Below are 12,370 nucleotides of genomic sequence, written 5' to 3'. Positions count from 1 at the left end.
TTACCCTGTACTCTACGTTGGGCCTCCAGCTGAGCTTGGGATCTCAGATAACACCTAGGTATTTTGCTTGTTGGGTTTTAATAAGACTATCGCCGTTTAATTTTGGGGGATTAAAGTTTGGTACCTTGGTTTTCTTAGTACTTAACATCAGTTCAGTTTTGTTCGGGTTTACACTTAAACCACAGTCCGTGATCCAATTGCTGAGTAATCCAATTGTGGTTGGAAACATTCCTAAAACCATAAGCACTATGTCATCGGCGTACGCCACTACTTTAATTCCCTTTCGGTTGAATTTGGTAAGAATATTGTTGACAACTAATAACCACAGGAAAAGAGATAAAACCCCTCCCTGAGGGGTTCCCCTGTTGACAGAGCATTTAACCGTGCTGCTGCCTACCTCACCGATGATTATTCTAGTTTCAAGCATGTTTGCTAGCCATTCGTTGAGACCTACGTCTGTGCCTAACACATTAAGAGTCTCGATTATGGATCTTGCGCTAACATTGTTAAACGCCCCTTTTATGTCGAGAAAAGCGACTAGTGAGTATTTTTTGTATTCTATGCTCCTCTCAATCGTACTTACAACATCATGAAAAGCTGTCTCTGCAGATTTTCCTTTGAGGTAGACATGATGGGATGATGAAATTGTTATGTTTGTAATCTTCCCTCTGGGGATACAAATCACCTAAACCCTCCTCCAGCTTTTTGGAATATGCACTAGCATAAGTCTTTTTCTAAAAAAGACCTCCAGCCAAGGAATTGACGTTTCTCGAGTTTTCCACAGCATGGCAAGATATATCCTGCCTAGAACTCTATCTGGGGATACGATGTGGTTGATTGTATAGGATGACAGGTCGGACGTTTGAACACTGTTACTATTGTTCTCAATATATTCTGTGTTACCTGGGAAATGTGAATTTGTAAGATATTCTAATGTAACGGCCGAGGGTTTTGCCCATTCCCCGTTATCTTTCTTCAAGAAGGAACGACAAGAGTGTTCTTTGGAAAAAGCTTACCTAGTCTGACCGTATCTTTGGTTGATTCGATGGAACTACAAAAATCTCTTCAAGCTTCTGTCTGAACTTCTTTGATTGCTTTCTATGTAATCAATATGGAATATATAAATTTTTTAAAATATATTTTCAAATATAATTTAAATTTAAGACTTGAGTTATTAATGGAAAACGTGTTTCACATCCGTGGACTATATATTTAGGCTTTAAAAATCTCCAGTAGTGCGAGTGAATGTTAAGGAGCTACAAGTCTTGGTGGTTCAGAAATCGCAAGTCTATGTTTTTTTGTTGAACCACAAAGCCCCTTCTCCTTGGTTGTATGCATGATATATGTACATATGTGTGCCTCGCACAAGCACACCAGAGTTTAGAATTCGCAAAAAAGAAGATTTTTTCCAAGCTTCGATCTCGCTTCAAAGTGTAATTAAAGAGTTGGTCCTACAGTACCATAGCAATGCAGAAAAAAGCATTTGTTCCGGTTAAATCACTTTGTTGTACACAATCAAATTCTGAAGGACGTCAGTTTGAATGTCAATGCATGTTACAAATCCCTCTGTCATGGCATTATTAAATATTGAAAAAGTATTGGCATTGATGACGTGAATTAAATATTCACAAAAGTATTCTGCATATATTAACCGTCTCCCCTATGGCAACTTGTCCTTGGAATACTCGTACATCAGTCAATTTAAGGCCTATAAATGATCTGTCTGATGGCCCGTCATGATACTTTAACAGTCGGTCGATTTAACCAGCCATCATCCCCATCACCGTTACCATAGTTGACGATGCCATCAGTACACATCAACAACGTCAAATTTATCGTTATTATTTAGTTGACTGAGTGGTAAATTAAATAAATGTAACTTACTCTGCTCAATTTAATATCTGTTCTTTTGGCTTTGATTGAGAGAAACTTTCCTAAAGTAAAAGCAATTGGCGACAACTGATGCGAAGAAATGCAAAAAGAAATCAAACAGGAAATGGGACGGGAAGTCAATAAAATATTGATTTGAGTATTTCATCAGACGACTGTACCACTAAGTGACCAAAGCTGCGTATGTTTGTAAATATGTATTTTACTAGTCCCGGTTTTGGGACCTCAACTTATCACTTTTTTAAACGTTGAAAATGAAAGTGAGAGGTTGGGGAAAGGTAAATGCGGTTTTTTGGTTAATATTTTTGAAAATAAACTGAAAATAAATATAAAATATTTGAAATAAACTTTACGAGCTTAAAATTTTAATGACCTTAATTAAACCAAGAAAATTCGCTAGACATCACCAAGGATTGCAGTAGCCACGTATACTTAAACTCATTACAGGAATCCCCAAGAGACTATCCATACTTGTAGTCAATACGAGAAACACAAATATAAAAAGCCACAAATTAAAATTGCAGCTCTACTTTAGTTGCTATGTAATAGTAACTGAAGCAAAATTGTATTGAAATGAAATTTGTGATAAAATAGGTGAAATGAGCAAATTAAAATCAAATTTGCCTAAAGTAAGAAATGGTATAATTTGCTTTTAATACATATCTGGCAGTTACTGTTTATCTCCACCAGAATTGACCATAACAACGAATAAATGGCAATACAATAAAAAATAAAACAATCAAATACAAAAAGGAATGTACGAAATATTAACGAGACATTAATGAGCTATAAAAATAATTACTTTCAGTATTTACCACCAACCTCATACCAGTAAATGGCAGAAGCATAAGTTCGTTATAAACGGAAATTTTAAGTGCTTGCAGCCCACCTCTGTCTTCGTCGAGAAATATGAATATCAGGTTGGCCGGCTAAACTCAGCGTAGCCACGTAACTTCAATAAGAATAAAACGGCTTTTCGGTTACAATCTTCGGAAGTGGCCGAACCCATTTCGTCGTACACAATAGCGAACTTCCAGCATGCCCAACAGAAGCACTGTCGCACGAATCCATTGCATCCGCTCGTAGTTAAACTTTTACTTTTAAGCTGCTAAACTAATAGAAACAGCAAACCACAGACGTCGACAGGCAGTTGCCAACAGTAGCAGGGTCTATTCGTAAATACAAACACACCAATACATGGAACGTAATACGCATACATAAAAGAGCAAAGCCAGAAATTCGCCATTCTCCATCATAAGCCAAATAGCAAATATTTCAAAAGGAATCAGCAGAAAGTCAGTAAGGCTTGAGATTGGTGTAAAAAAGTTGACTTTTTTAATTAACGTCAAACAAAGAAAAAGTTGTTTTCAGTTCAAACGCAGTACGGAGGTGCATCGAGTAATTGCAATTCCAACGTAATCTGCAGATTCCTGCAATTGCCAAGCAATTTAAAAATGTTTATGTAGATGTGTGTATATAATAAAGTTGGCATCACCTGTTTATATTGAATTGATGAAATTGATTGTCGTTAGTTAAATGCTTATCATAATTTTATATTTTAGCACTATTTTTGCTGTACGATCCAGTAGTAAACAGAAAATCCCAATACACTTGGCCAGTACTCTCTCTCCGTATTTCCATTAGTAAAGGGTGATCAGATTGGAGGTACATTTCCAATAGGGTTGCTTCACAGATCGCGTAGATTGAAAATAGTTATTTTTATACACCGTTTTAAAAGAATGTTAGCCTTTGTTGAATGAATTGAATTTGAAAAGGTCGAGCCAAGGAGCACCAGGAGATTTGGTGGCTCCTAAAACACTCAGGCTAAAGAGCCCATTGTATTTAAAGCTCTGGAAAGGGGGTAGATAGTTAAGGAGGGAGGGAGAAAAGTATCAGAGAAAGAGATAGAAAAGAATAAACAGAGATAGAGATAGTTAGTCCTGTGAGAATTTTCCAGATTCTTTGGCAAATCTGTAAATATCCTCCAGTTTTAGAGAACGAATATTACTCATTCTGATAACATCGGAACCCAATACTCGTAGTCGTGCTCTAGCAAAGGCAGGACACTCACAGAGAAAGTGCTCAGTGCTATCCGCTTCCTCCAAGCATGACAGGCATACCGGGTCCTCGATGATTCCAATGGTGGTCATATGCTGACCCCATGGGTTGTGTCCTGTAATGATGCCGACCACCAACCGAATGTCTTTCCTTCTAAGTTTTAGTAGAAAGTTTGACAGTTTTCTGTTCGGACTTGTCACAAAACACTTTGCAGTTCTGCAGCATTCTAGACCGGACCATCGCTCTTTATGTAGATTGCCTACATAATCGCTGATCCAATTCTTGATTCCTGCGGGACTGATTCCGATTATTGGCTCTGGCCCCTGTGGAGGCACCGCTGATCCACGGTTGGCCAATTCGTCGGCAATTTCGTTTCCTTGAACACCGGAGTGTCCCGGAACCCATATAAGTACAAGCCTGTTTTGTCTTGCGACAGAATTAAGCTTCTTCTTACATTCTTGAACAATCTTTGAGGTTTGGTTCGCGTTCTCCAGGGCCTTCAATGCAGCCTGACTGTCACTGAAGGCTCCAATCTGTTTCCCGCTCCATCTCCTCTCGATTATCCATTCGGCTACTTTTAGGATGGCAAAAACTTCTGTTTGGAAAACAGTTGCCATTCTCCCCATAGCATAGTGATACTTATTACTATCCGGTCCCTATTTCGGTCTTGGACCCATCGGTAAAGAAAATATCCGTCAAACCTCCCTGCATGCATTCTGGATTGCTCCATTGCTCACGCAATGGAAATCTGACATCAAATTTCCTTCCAAATGAAACTGTGGGTATCAGGTCATCTTTAGAGGCCAAAAACAGTGGATACTGCTCCGACAGCAACTTAAAGATTTCTCTGTGTCCCGAAGTTCCATCTTCGTACCAGACGATTTGTTCGTCACTGCTCCCACCAGCGGTTAACAGTCTCTCAGAGAGCATGGAATATATCCATTTTATAATGGCTTGATTAACTCCGTGTCGTTTGGCAGAAGAACATATCGAGCCGAAAGTGGCATTATCAAAAGCCCCCTCAATGTCCACGAACACGCCCATTGTGTATTCGTCAGCTTCCAGCCCGGCTTCAATCTTGCTGACAAGATCGTGTAAGGCTGATTCACATGATTTTCCACTCTGGTAAGCGTGTTGATTTCTACTAAGTGGACTTCTCGGCAATACCCCCACTCGAATATGTTTCTCCACCACTCGTTCCAGACTTTTCAACATGAACGATGTCAAACTGATTGGTCTAAAACGTTTTGCTAGGGAATAGTCATCTTTTCCTGGTTTTGGAATAAATACTACTCTTACGCGTCGCCATTGGGATGGTATATAACCAAATGCAAGACAGGCTGTGAAGATCCTTTTCAGGGCCTCAATCAGCCTGTCTCCTCCTTTTTTAAGCATTACTGGATATATTCCGCCAGGTCCAGGGGACTTAAAGTTCTCAAAGGAAGACAAGGAAAACCGTATCGATTCCCTTGTCACTATCCGACTAGCAATATACCAGCTGTACCTAGAGGTTCCACCGTTGCTACCGTTATTGTTCATGCCACTCTCAACTTCAGAGAGAGTTCTACTACCCGGAAAATGGGTTTCGAGTAGAGTATTAAACGTTTCCGATTTGAAAATGGTGTATGAACCATCAGGTTTTCGAATGGAATCCAGCCTTACTGAGCGGTCTAAATGAAGGACCTTACAAAGTCTCGCTGTTTCCCTCATTTCTTCGACGTTACTGCAGAAATTTCTATAGGATTCAAGTTTGGCTTTCCGTACTTTTTTCTTATATTCTCTCTGTGTAAGTCGATGATTAGCCCAGACCTCTTCTGTTTTGGTCTTCAAGGCCTTTTTAAGAAGTTTCCTGAACCGTACACGAAGATTCGACAGTTCAGGGTTCCACCAAGGAACAGCTTTACCCTGTCTGCTTTGCCTGAGTGGGCACAGTTCCTCAAAGCAATTGATTAAAGTACCTTCTAATTTCTTAGTAGCATCTTCAATCATTTCTGCTGATTTGAGTTTTTTCAGGTTTGGTAATCGCTCTATTACAAGTTCACTATACCTGTCTCAGTCCACATTTCGAGGATTCCTACCGGAAGGTATTGATATTGTGTCAATTCCCAGTCGGAATTCGATAAGACGATGATCAGAAAGAGAGTCCTCTTCCAAAACTCGCCATCGGTTGATTTGATTTCCAACTGACCTATTGGTAAGTGTTAAATCAATCACCTCTTGTCTCCTTCTGGTCACAAAAGTTGGCTTGTTACCAGTGTTTTGAATGACCAAATCGGATGACAGGATAAAATCCAGTAACTTGAGACCTCTGGGGTTGCATTTGCTGCTTCCCCACACAATGTTCTGTGAATTTGCATCACAGCCCAGTATTAGCCCCAGATTATTGGATTATGCGTACTTAACCACTTCTCTTAGCTCCCTCGAAGGAGGTGGCTGTAAAGAGCCGTAGGGTAGGTAGGCCGAAACTACGATAGCTTCGACACTGTTCCCACTTTTCAAGTCGTAGCCTTTGTTACGTTATTATAAGTTAAAGCTAAGTTAATTAAAGTATGTTATACTATTAATGCACTCGTGCTCACAATAAAAGCAGCGCGACATATTACAATGTTTGATTATTTATTTAATTGTTTCTTATTTTTCATAAACAATATTTTATGCTACAATAAAAATCATATAACTCAAAGATCCAAGACTTCTTTTGCAATATTAGGAATTTAGCAAAGTTTAAAGTAGCTCAAGGTTGCTTGTCTAAGACTAGACACTCGTTGGTCCTAAGACCCTTTGTGATACCTGTATTTGATTTGCATCCCGCAACTAAGTCGCTTAAACCACTTAGATCTTTTTAAGAAGGTAACTAGTCCCTCCAGTAAGGCATTTGCAAACTTCCCAGGTGTTCAAATAAATAGTATTTGGCTAGGACGCCAATAGTACAGCGACCCGTTATAACACCTGCGAGGGCGCTGGTAGTTGATCTGTTGAATCCAAGCAGGCATTTTGTCCTTTTAAGATTCAGCTTTGGCCAGATCGCTTTGATGACCCTGTAATTAGTAATAAAAGCCCACCTTCTATTGGTTTCCCCGATTACGCTCAGGTCATTCACTTAGAGGAACGCTGAAGGTTAAGTTCCGAGCCTCCGAGAAGAGTGTATGCCCCAAATATTCTTATTATTATAAAACTGTAAACGGGAAATTTTTGTAAGGATTGTAATTAAATAGTTTAAAACTTTAATAAAAAATCTTAACATTATTTTACAATATTTCACAAAGGTGCAAACTTTAAGATATGCGTTTTTTGCGGTATGGACTATACTATATATTGTATAAGAAAAACATAGATAGTCAAAACTTTTCAAAATGCGGCACTGCTATTATTGTGAACACATGTGTACATATAAGGTTTGTTAATCGTGCACGCATACATTAAAACTGCAGGTCTTGTAATTCAACGAACACGCAAAATACAAGAAATTGTAATGAATGAAAAGCACTTCCTGACTGAGAAGGCAAGTTACAACAACCAATTCATTAACATTCCTCCGAATTTCCTAAAGAGCATTCAGAGCCACTTGTACCTGGCATTCACCCATGCAAACGCATAGAATTGTATAGGCATTTATATCCCGAAACTCACGCCAGTTGCAGGTGCTTCATCACTGTTTGCACTTGGTAGAAATTTGATTGACGAAGAGAGTTTGTAATACCAAATTTGCGTGCAGAGAATAAACCATATCATGAACAACCAATCATCTTGCACACAACCGCTGTTTTCATCGGAAACAACAGTTGCTGCTGCGCTCCTCCGGCAGAGCCCAGCAGCGTAGGAAAGCGGTCAATTGTTGTAGAAAAATTGCAAATGCCCCACAGCTGTTGCTTGCAATGCTACTCCAGCAATAATTTAATAAAGAACATTTAACCACCATAACAACAGACGCAAGAGCGGCTGTGGCAGAAAGTGAGGCGGCGGTTCGAGGCGGAAAGCGGAGAGCATTGATTTATGCTACGAATGGCTGGAGACAACTTCTTCCAACATATACCATTTTGAGACAATTGAAGTCATAAAAGAGAATTCGCAGAACACACTCGAGCTTGACTTGTTTACAGTAGCACAGAAAACAAACTATGTGACATATCACGCTGAAATTTGCCATGTAAGCTTATAACAGTCCTACCAAAAAACAAAAAATTTATTTTTGCCATATGTCATCCGCGGACCGTTTTATTGATAACGTCTCGTTGATATTTGAGCAGAAGGTACATTAGAGGTCCCCGTCTGCGAATATGCGCATTATGCGTAGTATAACGTCTTTTGAATCACCTGGACGAATCACTAGCTGACTTCATCTGGCATTTTCCGCTTGTTCTCAGATTTTAAATATACGAAGTTGATGCTACGAATTTGAATTATTTACTTCACCAATAACCAATTTTTACTCGTATAAGGTAGTAAAGGACTTATGTAAAAAGTAAGGTTTATTAGCCATTTGGAAATGCAAATTTACATAGCAATAGATATACCGCCGCCCTAGCCGAATAGGCTCGTGCGTGACTACTTTTCGGGATGCGTAGGTTCGAACCGGGCAGGAAACAGCAAAATGATGCAAAAAAAAGTTTTTTCTAATAGCGGCAATGTCAACGCACGCCACAACTTTGTAGGAGGAGGAGCCTGGCCAAGAACCTAGGGTGATCCAATGAGACCGCAGATTTTCTTTCACAAATAAAAACATTTTGGAAATTGTTGATTTTTTTATTCCAGTCTATAGTATTTATGTAAAGAGTGCAATATCCGTTAAATTTTCACCATAACTTCTCTGGAAACACAGGGTCTTTCTTCACTTTTTAGCATAACTCGGGCTGTACATCATTTATAACTTCTATGATTTTTTTCTTCAGCTCTGGAGTTCACTTTGCTTCAGACAAAATAGTCCAGTGGTGTCAAATCGCACGAGCTCGGCGGTCATTTAACATCGTGCTTTCATCAGATAACACGCCCTGGGAACTTTATTCGCAATAGGGTAATAATTTCATGAGCTTTCTTGCAAGCCCCTCTCATGGAATGTTCACCATTCCCAATCATAAGGTTTTTGCTTCTAAGTTTCTTCTTGAATCGCATGTGGATCTTCAGCGACAGTTTTGCTTACTTATCCGCTTAGGTTAAAATGTACCGCAATACGCCATATGCAGAACGACCATTTTCATACACCTTTCCATAATTTCTAAGCGTTGTTCAACTGATTCTCGCTCCATGCTAAGTTCACCAAAGCCTGTAGCACCAATATTCTTGGGAAAAAAATTAACGTTCACAACTATTTAACTGATATGAGAGATGGGCTTCACCTTATACTATAAAGCTCACCTTTTTTAAGACGGCTGCGGTAGCCAGCTCTTAATGCATGTAGGCCAAGCCGACTGAACCATCAAACTTATAGAAAAATTGCCCCTATCTGTTGGATTTCATTCGGCAATCAATTGAAAACATTTCTTCGGCCCAAACATGCAATTATTGATATGTAGGTATATCGAAAGCTAAATATTATCCGGTAGCAATTTTAATTTTACTGATTCAATAAAATATATTTTCAAGCCACCTGTTCAACTGGTTTGTCCTCGGTAGCTGTTGCTCAATAGTGTTTGAATTCGGAGAAGTAAGAGTATACGAATGGTTGTGAATATTGTTTTTGTCCTGTTATTCCCGAACTCATTCGAAATACATTTACTCGTTTCAGTATTTAATTGTTATAGTTATAAATACATATATATTTTTAAGAAAACTATTTTCAAATTTAATTTTTTCCGTGCTTTTTTTCGGAACTCTAAGCTACATCCTCTACTTGATCATTTAAAATTTCTGAATCAAATGAGACTATTGATGTGAATTTTTTAGATTAAACTGTCCAACAGTGCTTACGCAACTCGAATTAATTATAATAATTATGAAAGCGGATGTCTCCCAGACCAAGCTTGCCGAGAAGAATACTAGTTCAGAAAGTCGGACCCCAACATATAGTGTTCAGCGTTGGCTTTATGGCTACTGATTGCCGTATTTGAGCTGAAGAGCAGCCCAAAGCCACACAAAAACAGCCTTTACATCCATCGAAAACAACCATTTGGTGCGGCCTATGGGCTGAAGGAATTATCGGCCCATATTTCTTCAAAGACCAGGCTGGTGCCAGTGCAGCAGTGAATGGTCAACGCTATCGGTTCATGATAAATAACTTTCTAATAGCGTCAATTGAAACCAGTGACCTCCATAACATTTGGCTCCAACCAGACGGCGCTACTTGCAGTACAGCTTGTGAAACAATGGATTTACTGGATCGTCGTTTCAGTGAAGAATTTTTCTCTCGTCTCGGATCAGTGGATCAGAGATCATGTAATATCACACCTTTGCATATTTATTTACGTGGGTAAGTAAAGTCTAAATGCGTTATGAATAAACCAACTTCAATTGAGGCATTGGAAGCCAACATTACTAAAGTTATTCGCGAGATACTGACCGAAGTCCTCCAGCGGGTCATTCAAAATTGATATTTACGGATGACCGAATTACGCCGCAGTTAAATTAAAAATAAGATTTACATCACTACATATTATAAAACAAAGTCGCTTTTTCTGTCCCTATGTCCCTTTATACGCTTAAATCTTTAAAACTACGCGACGGATTTTGATGCGGTTTTTTTTAAAGATAGATTGATTGAAGAGGAAGGTTCATATCTATATAATGTGAAGAAATATATAAAGGGGGCGTGGCAATCGGTCAAAATGTGGCAAAAAAACATAATTTTTTTGTTTTCACGGCCATAAATCATAAACGAAACAACCAATTAAAATGAAACTTTCTTGAAGTTTAACTTTGAAATATTTACTTTCGTTCTGCATCAAAAAAATAATTGATTTATTTGTTATTTAACCAAAATTGTTTAAACAAAAGCAGCTCTTTTTCCAAAAAAAGCTGTTTGTGTGTGTGTTCGCTGTCAACCGAATGAAGCAACAGGCATTAAGCGATAATCTCACCACACCTCATTAATGTTGAATTACATCGTATGGTGACGTATGTATGTATGTATTTACGAATCGCTCGCATTATTTCATTTCGGACATATGTACATACATATGTATCTATGTATGTACTGAATTCCATGTAATTATATGTACATACAATTTTACAGCGAAATAAAACGCTATTTTCAGGTTCTATATTAGTAAATCGCACGTAATTAAAATACAGTTTTTGAATAGTTTTTATTAATTCGGAGCGCGTTTAGTTTGCTATCAATTCCATACAATAACATTTTTTATCATTTACTTTTTACGACAACTAATAGCTTATTTTCGAAGCGATTTCAAGAAATGGGTACAACATTAATCCTTATCCAATTAAATACCTTAAATACATTGTTGTTTTCATATAGATCTATGTATATGGCTCTTTACAGCATATAATTAAAAACAATATTTTTCAAGATATTACAACAGTAATTAGTAATTGAGATCTACCGGAAAAATTGCGTTAGCTGTTGCGTCATCCGGCATTGCCGCTACTCTTTTGGAAAGAGGCCGAACCACACACTCTACAATGAAGCACCCGCTGAAAATCGCCACCGATGAGGATAACAGCGTCTGTAGTGTTTCTAGACAGAGCAATACAGGAAAATTGATGCGTGACTGCTCATTAATAGTCTGGGACGAAGCTACCATGTCAAACAAGACGTCTGTGGAAGCACTGGATAGGACAATGCGCGATTTGCGCAACAAAAATGCACCTATGGGTGGATGTACAATTCTGTTCTCAGGAGATTTCCGTCAAATCCTACCAGTTGTGACTCGAGGAACACGTGCTGACGAAATAAATGCTTCGCTAAAAAGATCCCACCTTTAGTCGTATGTCAATAAATTAGAGCTTAAAACTAATATGAGGATTTCGTCATCTTCACGTGAGAACAGGCTATTTCCAGAGATGCTGCTAAAAGTTGGCAATGGAGAATTAACACAAAGTGAGGGAAGGATTAACCTAGAAAACCTTTGTGTTTTGATAGACAACATCCAAGAGTTAGTCAACAATGTCTATCCAGACATTGATAACATAAGTTATAAGACAATATCTTGGTTTAAAGAAAGAGCTATTCTGTCACCAACTAACGAACAAGTAGATAAAGTAAATAACTTGATTATTTCAAAGATTGATGCGCCGACGAAAATATACTACTCGGTCGATACTGTTCTCGATTTGGAAGAAGCTGTTCTATTTCCTACAGAATTTCTAAATTCTTTGAACCCGTCTGGACTCCCTCCTCACAAAATGGAGCTGAAAATAGGTTGTCCTGTTATTTTATTAAGAAACCTAAATCCACCTAAACTTTGCAATGGCACGCATTTGCTGGTAAAATCACTGAAAACTTTCATAATAGAGTGCACAATACTCACAG

Source organism: Anastrepha ludens, chromosome 2 (genome assembly GCF_028408465.1).
Source record: "Anastrepha ludens isolate Willacy chromosome 2, idAnaLude1.1, whole genome shotgun sequence".
Taxonomy (NCBI): Eukaryota; Metazoa; Arthropoda; class Insecta; order Diptera; family Tephritidae; genus Anastrepha; species Anastrepha ludens.
The sequence above is the reverse complement of the archived record's forward strand: the minus strand, read 5'-3'. Positions refer to the sequence as shown.